This window comes from Microcaecilia unicolor, chromosome 5 (genome assembly GCF_901765095.1).
Source record: "Microcaecilia unicolor chromosome 5, aMicUni1.1, whole genome shotgun sequence".
NCBI lineage: Eukaryota > Metazoa > Chordata > Amphibia > Gymnophiona > Siphonopidae > Microcaecilia > Microcaecilia unicolor.
In genome coordinates this window covers 7,089,948-7,102,525 of record NC_044035.1, presented here as the reverse complement: position 1 = coordinate 7,102,525, position 12,578 = coordinate 7,089,948, and the positions used below count along the sequence as shown (strand labels likewise).

Genomic DNA, 12,578 nt, shown 5'->3' with positions numbered 1-12,578 from the left:
CTGTCCCGCCCTCGCGTCAAGACGTGATGACGTCACAGGGCGGGACAGAGAGGGAAACGGACGCTGCCGCTGCCGCCTGGAAAGGAAGAACATTGCCAGCGCAGCAACCTCCTCCACCATCCCCAATGTCGTTGCTGCACCCCTCTGCATCGGGCCCCCTGCACTGACATGACAGCGCCTTAAACCTCTGTGTGGAAGCGCTGCAGGCAGCAGCAGATCGCCTGCAGCACTTTCACAGGGAGGTAAGAGGCACTCTCCTGTCAGTGCAGGGGGCTCGGCATGGAGGGGGGAGGGAGCGGTGGCGAGGAGGTAGCCTGACATGGGGGGGAGGCCAGGGGGGAGAGAGGAGTTGCTGGACATGGGGAGAGAGCAGGGTTGCTGGACATGGGGGGAGGGCAGGAGGCCAAGGGAAAGAGGAGGGTTGCTGGATATGGGGGGGAGGGCAGGGGAGAGAGGAGGTTTGCTAGACGGGGTGAGGCCAGGGGAGACAGGAGGGCTGCTGGACATGGGGGGGGGAGGGCAGGGGAGCGAGCAGGATTGCTGGACGGGGGGAGGGCAGGGGAGAGAGTAGGGTGGGGGGGAGGCAAAGGGAAAGAGAAGGGTTGCTGGATATGGGGGGATGGCAGGGGAGAGAGGAGGTTCGGTGGACGGGGTGAGGCCAGGGGAGACAGGAGGGCTGCTGGACATGGGGGGGGGGGAGGGGGGGAGAGAGGAGGGTTGCTGGACATGGGGGAAGGGCAGGAGAGAGAGGAGGTTCGGTGGACGGGGTGAGGCCAGGGGAGACAGGAGGGCTGCTGGACATGGGGGGGGGAGGGCAGGGGAGAGAGCAGGGTTGCTGGACATGGGGGAAGGGCAGGGGAGAGAGGAGGGTGGGGGGGGGAGGCCAAGGGACAGAGGAGGGCTGCTGGATATGGTGGGGGGAGGGCAGGGGAGAGAGGAGGGTTGCTGGACATGGGGGGGGAGGGCAGGGGAGAGAGCAGGGTTGCTGGACATGGGGGAAGGGCAGGGGAGAGAGGAGGGTGGGGGGGAGGGCAGGGGAGAGAGCAGGGTTGCTGGACATGGGGGAAGGGCAGGGGAGAGAGGAGGGTGGGGGGGAGGGCAGGGGAGAGAGCAGGGTTGCTGGACATGGGGGAAGGGCAGGGGAGAGAGGAGGGTGGGGGGGGGAGGGCAGGGGAGAGAGGAGGGTGGGGGGGAGGCCAAGGGACAGAGGAGGGCTGCTGGACATGGGGGGGGGGGAGGGCAGGGGAGACAGGAGGGCTGCTGGACATGGAGGTGAGAATTACAAATCTCGCCCGTTTAAACGGGCTTAACGGCTATTTGGTAATAGAAACAATAAGTAGTAGTAGATATACAACACGGGTGACAAAGGGAAGAACATACAATAGTATCAGACATTGAACATTTGATTCCAGCTTTGCTCATCAGGCATCCCCGCTGGCTTTCCGGGCCTGTGGGAGTCGGAGCTAACAGCCGCTTAAGAGCCCCCAGAGAACGGCTGTGGTACTACCGGGGGTGGGGGGAGGAGACTGCGCTCCAGCCTTCAACAACGGATCACCAAGACCAGCGCGCCGTGAGGAAAAAGACGCGGGTCTCACCGGACTAGTTTCCACAGAGTCTCTGGAGTGGATCCGCTGCTGCGTCCTGTCAGTCACTCACACACTGCTTCCGGGGTCACATGGGCGGAAGTTGAGGCTCACGTGGCTCGGACGCGCCGCAATCGCTGCGTTGAGTGGGAGTTCCCCAGTGACGTCACGCGCAGACACATGGAAACCGTTAAGTACTATTATGTGACAGGAGGAGGAGGAGGAGGAGGATCCCCTTATTTATGAATCTGCCTTACGAGGTCTGTTTGACTAAAGCGGGTTTTTTGGGAACTTCTAAAGGGGACACAATATATAGAGCATTATTCCTGTAGTTTTTTTTTTTCCCAGACCTTTCTGTGGTGGTGGTGTCTATGCGCATGCGCGCACCTTTCGCTGTCTGTCTGCATTGCTTATGGTTGTCTTGTGGCCCTGGGTGGGGGATGGGATGGGAACTTAGAAAACTTACTTATGGAGCTTCGTGGGATACATTGTCAGGCTGGAGAAGGTGGGTGGGCAGGGCAGTTCGTGGAATGATGCAGTAATGGTGGGGGGGTGATAATTTTGGGGTTGGGGTATTGTGTAGGATGGCTGGGCAGTTGTAGGGAGTAGTTTTGGGGTGTGGGAGTCGCTGACAGTGGTAGAAAAGGACTCCCAACTTTCTGAGGTTTTTGCAACTATATTCAAAGTGGTTTACATAGTATATGCAGGTACTTGTACTGGGGCAATGGAGGGTTAAGTGACTTGCCCAGAGTCACAAGGAGCTGCAGTGGGAATTGAGCCCCAGTTCCCCAAGATCAAAGTCCACAGCACTAACCACTAGGCCACTCCTCCACTCATTCCACCAATAAGAGCCAACCTCATCACTGATGTCACAATGGCTTGATTGCCCAATACTGTTCCCCAGGATCAAAGTCCACTGCACTAACCACTAGGCCACTCCTCCACTCATTCCACCAATAAGAGCCAACCTCATCAGTGATGACACAATGGCTTGATTGCCCAATATTTGGCTCACTTGTGATATTGTGATGTCATAAGGGAAAGGGAACTGGGAAATGATATACTGCCTTTCTGAGGTTTTTGCAACTATATTCAAAGTAGTTTACATACTATATGCAGGTACTTGTACCTGGGGCAATGGAGGGTTAAGTGACTTGCCCAGAGTCAAAAGGAGCTGCAGTGGGAATCAAACCCAGCTCACCAGGATCAAAGTCCACTGCACTAACCCCTAGGCTACTCCTCCACTAGCAACATTCCCTGTAGAATCTCAAATAGGGAAAGGGAACTGGGACTTGATATACTGCCTTTCTGTGGTTTCAAAGCAGTTGACGTGCTATATGCAAGTACTTATTTTGTGCCTGGGACGATGGAAGGTTAAGTGAGTTGCCCAGAGTCACAGTGAGCTGCGCTGGGAAAAACCCAGTTCCCCAGGATCAAAGTCCACTGCACTAACCACTAGGCTACTCCTCCACTCTACAGTTGGGGGGTAGTTTTTGGGGATGCAGCAATTTAGGAGAGTAGAGAATGGAGAGGCAATTTGAAAGGAGGAATTCTCTGAGGGCAAGCAGGCCATATTCTCACATGTGGGTGATGTCATCCAAGTCACTTGGAGCGGAGCTTAAACAAGCTGCTACAGCTTTAAGAGCATGAGTAGTGGGCCTGCCGCATGTGCGTGAGTGCCTTCCTATCCGTTGCGAGAGCGCGGGACTATGGGTCTCTTCTCATCCGCAGTGAGGAGAGAACGCTATTGTCCCGTGCTCCTCACAGCGTCTGGTGCGTGAGCGTACTTTTTTGATTTCTGTGCCTTTCCTTTGGGGTTTTTGCCATGACTTTCTGTTCTTCTTTCTTCGGAAAGGTGTCTCTCCCTTCCATTATAGTTTTAGTTTATTTTTCCCACTTTTAGGTTTCCTTTACCTTTGGCGCCTCAGTAGGCCTTCTTAGGCCTGAGCTCCGTTTGGTTAATTCTCCTTTGATTTTCTGATGAGTGCCCTGTTTTCAGCCACCATCAAGCTGTTTGAGTTGGCCATGGCTGTTTTTCCTTCCATTGAAGGTTCCCAGTGGCTTTAAGTGCTGTAGCTAGTGCAATAGGGCCATTTCTGGCAAAGACACTCATTCTTTATGTCTTCAATGTTTGAGGCCTGAACATACCCCTTCCAGCTGTGAGAGGCTCAAAGGGAAAAGATTTGTGGAGCCTGGTCTGATCTGAATTGACCCATTTTTGAACTTTTGTGTCTTTATACCAGTTTTTCCACATAACAGGTTTCATCTCTTTCCATAACTTCCTCTCCACCCTCATCTCTTCCTAAACTCCTTCCCAGGAACTCCATTCACTAGGCAAATCTCTCCTAATTGCACCCTTCTCCTCCATCGCTAACTCCAGACTCCGTTCCTTTTATCTTGCCGCACCTTATGCCTGGAATAGACTTCCTGAGCCATTACGTCAAGCTCCATCCCTGGCTAAAGGCCTACCTGTTTGATGCTGCTTTTAATTCCTAACTTGTCACCTGCTCGTAACTTTTATTTTGTCTTCCTGGCTTCAATAGTCCCCTTTCCCTATGTGTCCTATCTGTCTGTCCTACCCTTATCCCTTATTTGTCCTGTCTGTCTGTCCTGATTTAGATCGTAAGCTCTTTTGAGCAGGGACTGTCTTTTCTTCATGTTCAGTTGTGAAGCGCTGCGTACGACTGGTAGCGCTGTAGAAATGATTTGTAGTAGTGTAAGGGAGAGTTATTTTGCTCCCAGACAGACAGACCGAAATTTTTGACTCCTCTTTGTATAATTTTCTTTCCAATTTTCATCGGGTTGGAAAGAATAGAAGTGTGAGACCTTATGACTTGTTTTATATTTTGCTTACACCTTTTTCAGTAGTAGATCAAAGTGAGTTACATTCAGGAATACTAAGAAACAAGTGAACCACCTCTGCATGCTGTATGGTTACCCCTATCAGTAGGTAGAATGCCCTGCCAGGTTGGGGGTGTTGCTGAATCCACATACATTCCTAGAGTGGTTTGCAAACCTGGTCGTAGAGGCACTCTAGCCAGTCAGGTTTTCAGAATATCCACAATGAATATTCATGAGAGAAATTTGCATGCACTGCCTCCACCAGTGGCATAGCCACAGGTGGGCCTGGGTGGGCAGGGGCCTGCCCACTTAGGGCTCAGGCCCACCCAACAGTAGCACACATTTAGCAGTAGCTGGTGGGGATCCCAAGCTTCGCCAGCTAAAGACTCCCCCCTGATGGCAATGAAAATGTTACTCCCCACGATACCGGCACCTGCACATGCTCAGTTTTCAGCACATGCCTGCTGCGGACTGCCAAGGTGGAAAGAAGCGTTTTCCCGCCAGATATTTTTTTGGCAGTGGAGGGGGGGGGGGGGGAGAACACTTGGTGCCCACCCACTTCTTGCCCTGGCCCACCCAAAATCTGTCATCTGGCTACGCCCCTGGCCTCCACTGCATGCAAATCTCTCTCATGAATATTCATTGTGGATATCCTGAAAACCTGACTGGCTGGGGTGCCTGCAGGATCAGATTTGGGAACCACTCCCCTAGAGCTTTGGTGATAATGTGACTAGAACATATCACTTGAAATAAGGTCACGATCTTTTGATTTTCAGTAGTATTTCAAGGTGAATTATATTCAAGTACAGTAAGTATTTCCCTGTCCTGGAGGGCTTAAAATCAAAGTTTGTACTTGAGGCAATGGAGGGTTATGTAAATTGTCCAAGATCACAAAGAGAAGTAGTGGGATTGAACCTGGTTCTCAGTCCACAATTCTGACGATTTGGCTATTCCTCCACTCCACAATCAAACAAGTTGGCATGTCAGAAGCAAACATGCAGAAGTGGGGCTGATAACACTGGTTCAAATATGTACCGTGGAAAGATGAACAACCGCAGAAACAAAAGAGGTCCAAAAATTTCCACAAAAGTCCAACACAGAAAAAAACAGGTGGAAAAACAACTTCAAGGGATCAATCCAAGACAAGGGGTGAGATGCTCCAGAAAAACTTTATTAAGGACCCAACACGGTCCGTGTTTCGGTTTTTAAAAAAACCTTCATCAGGGGTCTATAAAATAACAACAAAACACATATATAATTAAATGAAAAATAAATAAAAACAAATTAAATCGAATGTATTACAACAAATTTTAAAAAACCTCAACTTTTCTGCCGTGGAAAGATGAGCCATATAGAAACAGAAAAATGATGGCAGATAAAGACCATCTGGCCTAGCCAGTCTGCTCCATCCAAGCCATCATATGTCTGTTACTACTACTACTACTTACGCAGCGCTGTACAATTTCACAAAGAAGGACAGTCCCTGCTCAAAGGAGCTTACAATCTAAAGGACAAAAAGTGCAGTCAATCAAATTGGGGCAGTCTGTTAATGGAAATCGTAATCATTCTGGTAGAAGATAACAAAAGAAGGGGAAAAGCTCCTGAAACTTTGCCAAAACTGGAAGGGAGGAGGAGATTGGGTGAAAATTAGAGGGTACAGTTGGGCCTGAAAAGGGGGATTTTAACAATGGACAGATTGTAGGAAGCTTCAGTGCATTAGGAAGCTAGCCCTCTTTCAAGAAAATATTAATAGCAGTCAAGGTAGGAATAGCAACAGAACCCGTAAGCTGAAGAATTAGAATATCTTATGTTTTATATTCTTATATGTTTGTGAAGTATTATGATTTTTTATTTGTTCCTGAACCTTGCCTTGAGTGCTCAAAGTTAAGGCATAGGAATAGCTGCTTACAGTGGTGGAAATAAGTATTTGATCCCTTGCTGATTTTGTAAGTTTGCCCACTGACAAAGACATGAGCAGCCCATAATTGAAGGGTAGGTTATTGGTAACAGTGAGAGATAGCACATCACAAATTAAATCCGGAAAATCACATTGTGGAAAGTATATGAATTTATTTGCATTCTGCAGAGGGAATTAAGTATTTAATCCCTCTGGCAAACAAGACCTAATACTTGGTGGCAAAACCCTTGTTGGCAAGCACAGCGGTCAGACGTCTTCTGTAGTTGATGATGAGGTTTGCACACATGTCAGGAGGAATTTTGGTCCACTCCTCTTTGCAGATCATCTCTAAATCATTAAGAGTTCTGGGCTGTCGCTTGGCAACTCGCAGCTTCAGCTCCCTCCATAAGTTTTCAATGGGATTAAGGTCTGGTGACTGGCTAGGCCACTCCATGACCCTAATGTGCTTCTTCCTGAGCCACTCCTTTGTTGCCTTGGCTGTATGTTTTGGGTCATTGTCGTGCTGGAAGACCCAGCCACGACCCATTTTTAAGGCCCTGGCGGAGGGAAGGAGGTTGTCACTCAGAATTGTACGGTACATGGCCCCATCCATTCTCCCATTGATGCGGTGAAGTAGTCCTGTGCCCTTAGCAGAGAAACACCCCCAAAACATAACATTTCCACCTCCATGCTTGACAGTGGGGACGGTGTTCTTTGGGTCATAGGCAGCATTTCTCTTCCTCCAAACACGGCGAGTTGAGTTCATGCCAAAGAGCTCAATTTTTGTCTCATCTGACCACAGCACCTTCTCCCAATCACTCTCGGCATCATCCAGGTGTTCACTGGCAAACTTCAGACGGGCCGTCACATGTGCCTTCCGGAGCAGGGGGACCTTGCGGGCACTGCAGGATTGCAATCCGTTATGTCGTAATGTGTTACCAATGGTTTTCGTGGTGACAGTGGTCCCAGCTGCCTTGAGATCATTGACAAGTTCCCCCCTTGTAGTTGTAGGCTGATTTCTAACCTTCCTCATGATCAAGGATACCCCACGAGGTGAGATTTTGCGTGGAGCCCCAGATCTTTGTCGATTGACAGTCATTTTGTACTTCTTCCATTTTCTTACTATGGCACCAACAGTTGTCTCCTTCTCGCCCAGCGTCTTACTGATGGTTTTGTAGCCCATTCCAGCCTTGTGCAGGTGTATGATCTTGTCCCTGACATCCTTAGACAGCTCCTTGCTCTTGGCCATTTTGTAGAGGTTAGAGTCTGACTGATTCACTGTGGACAGGTGTCTTTCATACAGGTGACCATTGCCGACAGCTGTCTGTCATGCAGGTAACGAGTTGATTTGGAGCATCTACCTGGTCTGTAAGGGCCAGATCTCTTACTGGTTGGTGGGGGATCAAATACTTATTTCCCTCTGCAGAATGCAAATAAATTCATATACTTTCCACAATGTGATTTTCCGGATTTAATTTGTGATGTGCTATCTCTCACTGTTACCAATAACCTACCCTTCAATTATGGGCTGCTCATGTCTTTGTCAGTGGGCAAACTTACAAAATCAGCAAGGGATCAAATACTTATTTCCACCACTGTATATGTCAGAAACTCACCTATGATTCTGCTTTTTGATTGCTATACTTTAAAATGATCAGTTCAGCTGTATTTATTTGAAGGACTCATGACTAAAAGGAGGTCCCAGTCCCCATGAGCTCATTAAGAACTGACTATTAACCTCAGCAGGTTCTGGAGTTTTCATTCCCTGGTTGCAGTAAAGCCACAGAAAAAGGTAGTGCTCATTGCTGACTTAAGCACAACTTTCAGGCAACTGAATACAAAACCTAGAGTGCAATCTTTGTAAAACATGCTGATGGAACTCGCAGGTAGTTGCTGGACTTAATTATGACACTGTTGACAACGGCAGATTAATTCCATAGCAATTGGAATGTGTCATTTGGAAGCAGAGGGCCCAGAAAGAGCCAAGGCAGAGACTAGGGGTGGTGAAGTCTAGTCCCAGGGGCTCCATCAAGCAGAAGGATTTCTAGAAAAGATAACAGAAAATATAGGAAAGGAATTTGCTTGACTTGCTATAAAGGCTCCTCTTGAAGCCAGAGTAGATGCAGAGGGACTTCAGAGGAAAAATCCCCCAAATTAACTAGACGTAAAAGACTAAATTCTATAAAGGGTGTCTGTCCAACTATGGGCGCCGATAGTTATGATGCTGTCTGTTTTGCACCCTTTATAGAGTAGCATCAGAAATATCAGCAACTAATTTCCATGCTGATCATTCGAATGGTTGTCTTTCCTTGTCATTATTTAGATCAGTTCCTTATCTCTTAACTATACGACAAACTTGCCTTGACTTTAACAGACCATCAAATTATCCCAACTCTGTACCACTCATCTTGTTCCCATTCTATATCTGCTCTTGGTCCATCAGCTATATGGTAAGCCATATTGTAGAATAGCATATCTATGTTAGTTGAATGTTCTAATGCATGCTTAGCTTATTAGATGTATCATTAGTATTATGCTAGTACAAGCAAGAAAACCCATTTCATGAAAAATGAATTGGGCCCTAGGAAGGCTCTTGTCTAAGCGATTTCTCCTCTCTCCCCTGCCCTCCCCTCCAATCAATGTCCTGCAATTCTCTTCTTCCCTGCCCTCCCCTCCCCTCCGTGTTCTGCGATTCTCCCCTGCCCTCCCCTCCATGTCCAGTGATTCTCCTCTGCCCTGCCCTCCCCTCCAATCCATGTCCTGCAATTCTCTTCTTCCCTGCCCTCCCCTCCCCTCCCCTCCGTGTTCTGCGATTCTCCCCTGCCCTCCCCTCCATGTCCAGTGATTCTCCTCTGCCCTGCCCTCCCCTCCAATCCATGTCCTGCAATTCTCTTCTTCCCTCCCCTCCGTGTTCTGCGATTCTCCCCTCCTTTCCTCTCCCCTCCCATCCCATCCATGTCCAGTGACTCTCCCCTCCCCTCCATGGCCAGTGACTCTCCCCTCCCATCCATGTCCATCGATTCTCCCCTCCTCTCCCCTGCCCTCTTCTCCTTCCTGTTGCCCTGCCTTTAAGCCGTTCATGTTAACTCAGGTTGCAGCGGCGGCAGGCTCGGCTCGCGTTGCCTCCAGCCTTCCCTCTCAGTGTCCCGCCCTCCTCTGACGTCATTTTGTCTTTCAGCGAGGGCGGGACACTGAGAGGGAAGGGAACGCTGAAGGCGAGCTGACGTCAGCTCATTTGCATTCTCTTACGAACGCAGCCAGCCAGCCATCCAGGGAAACAGAGTGACCAATTATTATATAGATTGTATTATATGTCTGGTATTTGAATTCAGTGCTGTTAAATGTGTACACTTTTTTTTTTACTGTTTCACAGTAGTTCTGTTAGGTTTCAATTTACTGTTTTCAAGTTTACCTCATTTATTGTATTTATGGTTATTCTTGGTTATTTTACTGTAATGCAGTTAACAAAATTATAAGTTTTATGTTAAACTGTACCTGCTGTACACTGCCTTGGGCGAATCTCTTCATAAAGGTGGTTAATAAATCTCAAATAAATAAATAAATGTATTTATTTCTGTGCTGACATCAGCGAGTCACCAGCCAGACCTTTTTGCATCAGACACCATTATACTACCAGCCTAATCCTGGCTAAAGAAGGAAAAGTTGTTTTTCCTGGCAGGGCACAGGAGGAAGTCATATTTCCAGTACAGGAGTGCTTAGCAGAGGCTTACCACTGCCTACAATGTAGAAGCCTCCTTCCCAAGGGAGGTAAGTTCAAAGTGCAAGCAGGGTACAGTGCAGAGTAAAGCCCCACCCCCACAAGAAGCACTGTTTGCATGCTAATTATGTACCTGTGGTAATGGAGGGTGAAGTGAACAGTTCAAGGTGACAAGTACTAGTAGTGGGATTTGAATCGGCCACCCCTGAATGTCAAGTTCTAACCACTAGGCTACCTCCTCTTCTCCGTAGCACAATGTGCTAGGCATCTGTACAGATCCGTTAGAAAAGCAGCATCATGGAAGTCAGAGGGCTGTCAAGAATGGTAACACTGGACTTTTTGTGATGTGCTGTACTATTGTCAGTTTTGATGCCTGTACCTGATTCCATGAAACAATAAATAGTTTACAAAAAAAAAAGAAAAGCAGCATGTTCATGTCAGTGTAATATTGCCATTGCCATATGTCATGACCTGGAAATAAGATTGAAGCTGCCACAACAGCCTGTGGAGGAGTAGCCTAGTGGTTAGTGCAGTGGACTTTGATACTGGGAAACTGAGTTCGATTCCCACTGCAGCTCCTTGTGACCCTGGACAAGTCACTTAACCCTCCATTGCCCCTGGTAAAAAATAAGTACCTGAATATATGTAAACCACTCTGAATGTAGTTGCAAAAATCTCAGAAAGGCGGTATTTCAAGTCCCATTTCCCTTTCCCCCATGACATCACAATATCAGAAGTGAGCCAAGTATTGGGCAATCAAGCCATTGTGACATCACTGATGAGGTTGGCTCTTATTGGTGGAATGAGTGGAGGAGTAGCCTAGTGGTTAGTGCAGTGGACTTTGATCCTGGGGAACTGGGTTCTATTCCCACTGCAGCTCCTTGTGACCCTGGACAAGTCACTTAACCCTCCATTGCCCCTGGTAAAAAATAAGTACCTGAATATATGTAAACTGCTTTGAATGTAGTTGCAAAAACCTCAGAAAGGTGGTATGTCAAGTCCCAGTTCCCTTTCCCCATTTGAGATTCTACATGGAATGTTGCTATTCCACTAGCATTCCATTCCATGTAGACGCCTGCCCTTGCAGATCAGCAATGCGGCTGTGCAGGCTTCTGTTTCTGTGAGTCTGACGTGCAGGACGTCAGACTCACAGAAGCAGAAGCCTGCGCGGCCACATTGCTGATCTGCAAGGACAGGCTTCTACATGGAATGATGCTAGTGGAGGAGTAGCCTAGTGGTTACTGCAGTGGACTTTGATCCTGGGGAGCTGAGTTTGATTCCCACTGTAGCTCCTTGTGACTCTGGGCAAGTCACTTAACCCTCCATTGCCCCTGGTACAAAATAAGTACCTGAATATATGTAAACCACTTTGAATGTAGTTGCAAAAACCTCAGAAAGGTAGAATATCAAGTCCCATTTCTCTTTCCCCTCTTCCTCCATGTCATTAGGCAAATATACTTCCCCAGCTGTAAAGGACTTAAATACAAACAAGCATACACCACCACCTTCTCGTACAGAAGCACACAGCTATGGAATGCGTTGCCCCCAACCTTAAAAACCATGGACAATCTAAGCAACTTTCGCAAATCCTTGAAGACACATCTCTTCAACAGAGCCTACAAAAAGAACCTCTAAAGACACAAATCACCACACAACCCACCCACACAACCAATTACACCTCCTACATCACCCTATTTAACACCCCTTCTCTTTCTTCAAATATCTTCATCCTGCCACCGAATATATCTAATATCCTCTCATGAATATGTCATAATAACTCTCTGTAAGCCACATTGAGCCTGTAAATAGGTGGGATAATGTTGGGTACAAATGTAATAAATAAATACAAATAATAAATAAAATCAGCATGGCAATCTACACTGTGCCATGTGGAGGTGGAGACAGGAGGAGTAATGTAACACAGTAATATCGATCCCCACTGTGAATTGCAAGGTAGCATTGTGAAGCATCTGTCACATACCTGCCACTCAACCTCCTTTTCCCTCTCCCTTCCCACCCCTTGTCTCCATACCAACTGAGGATTTGAGGAAATGCAGCTGGTACCAGTGGCGGGGGGGGGGGGGGGGGGGCTGAGACACCAGCCGCAGGCACAGGCAGGTGAGTAATACTGCAGTGTCAAATGCACACACATTTGCTCCCCCTCCCTCTTCTCACTCATCTCTATGGCAGCCACTTGGGGGCAAGTAGCCATCAATGGTGTCACAAAGTGCAGGTGCTCAGTAAGGTCCCCTAATATGGTAAAGGTCCCTGGCCCAGGTGCAGCACAGACCATTCCACAGGTTGCTGTAGGCAGCAGGCTTACATCCCGGGAACTGAAGCTGTGCTGGAGAGGGTGAGGTCAGTCCTTGATGCCATTGACCGACAACTGAGTGCCCTGCAAGCTGTTCAGGTCAGGAAGTAAGCTCTGTGGAGCAGAGACTGTCTCTTCATGTTTAAGTGTACAGCGCTGCGTACGTCTAGTAGCGCTATAGAAATGATAAGTAGTAGTAGATTGTGCATGCTCTAGGGCTCATTATGT

At 48.1% G+C, this 12,578-nt stretch overlaps 1 protein-coding gene across 2 annotated transcripts in view; it reads right to left on the bottom strand.

Annotated features, from left to right (window-relative positions):
* Positions 1–1,681, bottom strand: part of FAM204A (family with sequence similarity 204 member A) — a 127,518-nt gene extending 125,837 nt beyond the window's left edge. For both annotated transcript variants that reach the window (XR_003942080.1, XM_030202633.1), the window contains exon 1: positions 1,596–1,681. The gene's annotated coding sequence lies outside the window, so the exon portion shown is untranslated. The remainder of the gene's footprint in view (positions 1–1,595) is intronic.
* Between the last annotated feature and the right edge of the window lie 10,897 nt (positions 1,682–12,578).